The 6,604-nt window shown below is 42.1% G+C and overlaps 1 non-coding gene across 1 annotated transcript; it reads right to left on the bottom strand.

Annotated features, from left to right (window-relative positions):
- Positions 1-1,676: 1,676 nt before the first annotated feature.
- Positions 1,677-1,748, bottom strand: TRNAP-CGG (transfer RNA proline (anticodon CGG)). The gene has a single exon. It is a non-coding gene; the product is annotated as a tRNA-Pro (tRNA).
- Between the last annotated feature and the right edge of the window lie 4,856 nt (positions 1,749-6,604).

The following is a 6,604-nucleotide window of genomic DNA, read 5'->3' as shown; positions in this document are numbered from 1 at the left end:
TACCATTTTAAAGCAAAACTCAAATTATTTAATAAAAAAAATGCAATAAGCTGGAAAAAAGATGTTACATTTTAAAAATACCATAACATTTTAAAAAAATTATTTGTAGCATAGCTAAAATGTTTCCTTAAGGTCAATTTTTGGTCCAAGTATGCATATTTGGAAATTTCAGTGCCAAGATTTATGGGTTCCTATAGAGTTTTAACTTTTCTAATAGCTGGAACCTAAGACTTGTTTCATACTGTGTGCAACTTAAGCATACAGACCAAGAAGAAATAAAAAAACAAAAACCTGCAATTAATTGTTGACCTTTTTGTTTGTCAAAAAGAGACTATTCTTTTAAGCCACTCATTGTTTCTTAGAAAAAAGCAAGGTAAGAGAAAAACCTGGAATTTTTATTTTGACTGTTTTTTATTTGTCAAAATGAGACTTCTTTGAAGCCACTCAAAGTTACTTAGACAAAATGGAATCTACAGTTTACCCAATATACCACCAAATGGTTGACAGTTTACTAAATATGCATAAGTATATACTTTTTTTTATGGATTGGCAAAAGAAAAATTCACTTGATGCTTTTGACTCAGGCAATTGACATCAATCAGATAATGGAACCATGGTATTTAAAAGAACCTGAGAAGATGGGCTCGTCTGCGATTTAATCCCAGGACCTCTCGCACCCTAAGCGAGAATCCTACCCCTATACCAACGAGCCTACTGTTCATGTATTTTCATGTAAACTAATGAAATTGGAAGTGAAACTGTTGGAATACATTAGTATTTTAAAATACTATCAGATAATTGAACTAAGCACTTTTAAAGAACCTGAGAAAACAGGCTCATCCAGGATATGAACCTGGGACCTTTTGCACCCGAAGCAAGAATCATACACCCTGACCAACAAGCCACTAGCCAAATAATTTCTTATTCAGTTTTTAACATTTTTAAAGTAAAACTCTAATTATTTAAGAAAAAATGCAAATAACTGGAGAAAACACACAATTTCATTTAATGAAGATGAAACATTTTAAAAATAACATAACAACTTAAAACAAAAAATGTGTATGTAGCATTGCAAAAATAATAACTTAAGGTTACTTGTTATCCAAGTATGTATATTAGAAATGTGCAGTGCCAATATTTAGAGGTCCCAATAGAGTTTGGACTTTTTTTGATAGTTGGAATCTAAGACTTGTCACATACTGTGTGCAACTCAAGCATGCAGACCCAGAAGAAAGACAAAATAAACACCTGCAATTTATTGTTGATCTTTTTGTTAGTCATAATGATACTATTCTTTTAAGCCACTCAGGGTTATTTAGTAAAAAGAAAGGTAAGAGAAAAACCTGTAATTTCATTTTGACAGTTTTTTGTTTGTCAAAATTAGACTTTTAAGCCACTCAAGGTTACTTAGACAAAATGGAATCTATAGTTTACCCAATATACCACCAAATGGTTGACATTTTACTAAGTATGCATAAGTATATACCTTTAAAAGATGGGGTCATCCGGGATTTGTACCGGGGATCTCTCGCACCCTAAGCAAGAATCAACGAGCCCACTGTGCATGTCTTTTTTATGTATATTAATGAAATTGTAAGTAAAACTGTTTGTATACATTAGTGAGTATTTTAAAATGCTATTAAATACTATCAGATATTAAAAGTACATGAAGAGATGGGCTCGTCCAGGATTTGAACCCGGGACCTCTCGCACCCGAAGCGAGAATCATACCCCTAGACCAACGAGCCATCTGCCTAAGGTCTTCTCATTCAGATTTTACCATTTTTAAAGTAAAACTCAAATTATTTAATAAAAAAATGCAATAAGCTGGAAAAAAAGATGTTACATTTTAAAAATACCATAACTGTTTAAAAAAATTATTTATAGCATAGCTAAAATGTTTCCTTAAGGTCAATTTTTGGTCCAAGTATGCATATTTGGAAATTTCAGTGCCAAGATTTATGGGTTCCTATAGAGTTTTAACTTTTCTAATAGCTGGAAATAAAGACTTGTCTCATACTGTGTGCAACTTAAGCATACAGACCAAGAAGAAAGAAAAAAACAAAAACCTGCAATTAATTGTTGACCTTTTTGTTTGTCAAAAAGAGACTATTCTTTTAAGCCACTCATTGTTTCTTAGAAAAAAGCAAGGTACAGATGTAGCCACCTTTATCTTGAGTGGCCGCGGCGGTTGGCCCGTTCGACCATACGCAGCGCACTGTGGCGTAGCGAGGCGCGCATAGCCACAGAGAGGCTATCTAATCGCACGGAGACAGACATTTGACGTTTGGCGTTACCTTTACGTGTAATACCTGCGATCAGCCACCAGATGTCGCTTTTTACAATCACCACTGCGCATGCGTGTGGTCTCCCGTAAAATACAATACTGACATACATAATAAGGACTACTTTACTAAGGCGTCTCATTACGCTGCATACAGCAAATACTGTACTCATTACGCTGCATTATTTAATACAGTACTGTACAGTATATACAGTACGACACCGACGCAAATACAGTAGTACAGCATACAGTATATGATCCATCTACAATACTTTATGAATACTGTATGTGAGCGTCCGAGTCCCGCAGACAAAACACAGTACTGTAAAACCAGTAGTGTACACTGTCGCAAATGGATGTGTGTTACAAGTTCACTATTGCCTCTCAAGATTAGGAATTTTCTACAGTATGTTATCGTCTTAATCCCGTAGCCATTACAGCATAATCAAAACCAACGGATTTATACATTTGTCTGCGGCGAAGTGGTGAAGTGTTTTGCTTCCTATACTCAGAGTCCAGGGTTCGATTCCTTAAGTACTAATGCATGTTACTGTAGTTTTTTTCACACTTTATTATTTTTTTTATTCACCCCCACCTCGTGGCAGGCAGCAGTTGGGTATGGAATGAGAAATGGCATAAGCTGTGCAGGCTACGGGGCGATGCTGAAGGAGCGTCACAATCCCCTAGCCAAAATACACAGATACTGTAAGCGTATACTGTAAGATACTGTAAGCGTGAGATACTGTATTGAGCTAGGGGATTGTGACGCTCCTTCAGCATTGCCCCCTGAACTGTGAAATGTACAGTATGCCATATTGTATCTCACTACATATCCGAGCGCTGCCACGTGCTGGGAGTTCACGGTCGGCGGCCATTTTGTCAGGTTGCTAAGCGATCCAGCTCGGTATACCGTAATGTGCATAGACCTCGCTTATCCCAATGTAATTGAGCTAGGGGATTGTGACGCTCCTTCAGCATCGCCCCGTAGCCTGCACAGCTTATGCCATTTCTCATTCCATACCCAACTGCTGCCTGCCACGAGGTGGGGGTTCAGGAGGTGGGGGTTCATGGGTAGTGGTCGTTTTGACAGTGTGCTATGCGATTGAGTCCGGTGTACCGTAATACTGTATGCAATCCTACAGTAGCTTATCCCTCCCCTGTGTATTTTGGCTAGGGGATTGTGACGCTCCTTCAGCATTGCCCCCTGAACTGTGAAATGTATGCCATATTGTATCTCACTACATATCCGAGCGCTGCCACGTGCTGGGAGTTCACGGTCGGCGGCCATTTTGTCAGGTTGCTAAGCGATCCAGCTCGGTATACCGTAATGTGCATAGACCTCGCTTATCCCAATGTAATTGAGCTAGGGGATTGTGACGCTCCTTCAGCATTGCCCCCTGAACTGTGAAATGTATGCCATATTGTATCTCACTACATATCCGAGCGCTGCCACGTGCTGGGGGTTCACGGTCGGTGGCCATTTTTAGTGTGCATAGAACTCGCTTATCCACATAGGCCCCTGTGTTTTTAACTACTATATTGAGATGCACATTTCTAGGCCTACAGTATTTAATATACAGTAAGCAGCATTGTTGTTAGGCAATAATTGAAGAATTTACATACAGTACTGACATGTACTGTATGTAATGCTTGTACATCATGTCAGTCGACCCTTATGCTGTACACTACTGTAAGTCTCACAGGGCCCATGCACTTCCAAGGAGGGTTATTTACTGTACTGTATCTGTTTCATACAGGAAACTAATTGCAGTCCATAACACTAATATTAAGCCCACTCCATTATCCACTCCTCCCCTGTGTATTAAACACCCCCTACCACCCTGGAAGTCATGTACCAGGGCCCCTTCATTCAGCACAATGCCCCCTTCTACAGTTTAGTGTTCTCCTTCCTGCCCCATCTGTGCAGTAAAGGAATAATTAGCAGAAATTATTTCTCCAGGTCCTACTGTACATACTGAGCGAAAGATAGAACCCCCCTATCCCCCGCGGAGCATCAAAGCTGCCGCTGATAGCTCCCCCCACCCCTTCCGCTGGTGAGTGGGTAGGGTCCCCAGTGCATTGCTGTGTCCAGGGGCCCACACTGCTGTTAAGATGGCTCTAGTAATTGAGCTAGGGGATTGTGACGCTCCTTCAGCATTGCCCCTGGACTGTACCATACTGTATCTCACTCCATATCCAAGCGCTGCCATGTGCTGGGAGTTCACGGTCGGTGGCCATTTTGTCAGGTTGCTAAGCGATCCAGCTCGGTATAACGTAATGTGCATAGACCTCGCTTATCCCGGTGTACTATGTGCAGTAGTACTGAATGATTGCTATCACTTGTGGTGAAACACCTATCTTATCAAATACAGTAACTACTGTACAGTATAGTTGTTCGCACAGGTGATGGTAATCATACTGTATATTTAAACTGAAGTCCGTAACAGAGCATTCTGTCCCTCCTGCAGAGGTTCTTGTTGGGAGGCACAGGGAAAAAAGGCAAATACTGTACAGTACTGTATTTGCACTTTACTGTTGTGCACTTTATTTGAAAATGTACAGTTGTTTGCTATTTTTAGCATGCTGTGCTTTACATGTTTTCTTATTGTGGTTTTTATATTTTTAGACAAAAGACAAAGAATGCAGACTACCAGATTTTACGGGAGTGCCAAAACCCACCCATCAGTGGCACAGAAACTTGCTGCAGTAGTCCCACAAAAGAAGAAGAAAACTGCCAAGGCGGCTCAGAAAGAAAATGTGGTGAAACCACGAAAAAATGCCAAGGCAAAGAATAATACGTTGGAGCTGATATGTGGTGTGGCAAATGATGTAATTGTTCCATCTCCTGCAGATCACAGTGTTCAGCCAATGAATCTGGAAATACCGGTGCTAGAGGACGTGACAAACACGCTGCATCAGGAAGCTTCTTTTTTGGACCATGTAGCCACCCCTGGACAAGAAGACATGACACATTCACCACGAAGAAGGTTGCATTTCACAGATGTGAACACCAAAGTGCAGGACTGCCAGTGTACCTGTCCTGTTTTACTAAAGGAGCTACTCAGTAAGGTGACCAATATGGAGTCAGAAGTTGGTGGACAGGTCAATCAGCTGCAGACCGATGTGGCTGGCCTTAAAGAAGGCATAAAGGAACAGATGGTAGAAGCCATGAAGAAAGTCATTGAACAAACGAGGGAAGAATGGCAAGTTGGAGTTTGCCGCACCATCATTGCAACACACCACCAAGCGGTTCAAGTCAGCGGCCTGGACGACCGAGGCCTGGAGGACCGCAGAGGAGGCCTGGAGGACCGCAGAGGAGGCCTGGAGGACCGCAGCGGACTGGACGAAGTCAGCGGCATGGACGACCACAGAGGCCCTAGGCTACGGAGCAAGTAATAGTCCAGATTGTACAGACTATGGGGCAATGCTGAAGGAGCGTCACAATCCCCTAGCTAAAATACACAGTATGCATATTATGGTACACCGGACTCGATGACATACTGTAGCACACTGGCAAAATGGCCGCCGCCCCTGAACCCTTGTGCAGGTTATGGGGCAATGCTGAAGGAGCGTCACAATCCCCTAGCCAAAATACACAGGGGAGGGATAAGCTACTGTAGGATTGCATACAGTATTACGGTACACCGGACTCAATCGCATAGCACACTGTCAAAACGACCACTTTGTGCAGGGTACGGGGCAATGCTGAAGGAGCGTCACAATCCCCTAGCTACAATACACAGGGGTGATAGAGATAATCGAGTGGCTGGAGGGGGGTCCCCTTGATTTAAGGGGCCCCCACTCCTCCAGGGTACTCCGGCCAGGTGTGACTAGTTGGGTATTTAATTCCATGGCCGCAGGGACCGGTATAAAAGTCTCCCCCGGCTGTGCATTATCTGTCCAGCTAGTGGAGCCCAGTGCTGATTCAAAAAATATGGGGAACCCCTACGCTTTTTTTGTCCCCCTTATTTTTTGCACCAGGACCAGGCGCAGAGCCCGGTGCTGGTTCTAAAAAGATGGGGGATCCCGTGTCCATTTTTTCCGTATTCCTGCCGGAATTCGACTGCAATTGCATATACAGTACTGTACCCCTTAATGTCACTGCTTACAGTATACAGTATTTAGACATGAGCTTGTGTACAGTATCTGTCATGAGGTGCTTTTTTCACTGACACTATAACTTTTTTCTATTGTGATATACTGTACAGAGGCGGCAAACTAGCGAAACGGGAATAATCAGCTTCTGCAGAATAAAATGAGATGCTACAGTACATGCCTATATTCTGTGAGTGACTGCGGCTCTATGAAATTAAATCAGAA

The sequence above is a fragment of the Pseudophryne corroboree genome, unplaced genomic scaffold (genome assembly GCF_028390025.1).
Source record: "Pseudophryne corroboree isolate aPseCor3 unplaced genomic scaffold, aPseCor3.hap2 scaffold_1611, whole genome shotgun sequence".
Lineage (NCBI taxonomy): Eukaryota > Metazoa > Chordata > Amphibia > Anura > Myobatrachidae > Pseudophryne > Pseudophryne corroboree.
This window is presented reverse-complemented; position numbering and strand designations above follow the sequence as displayed.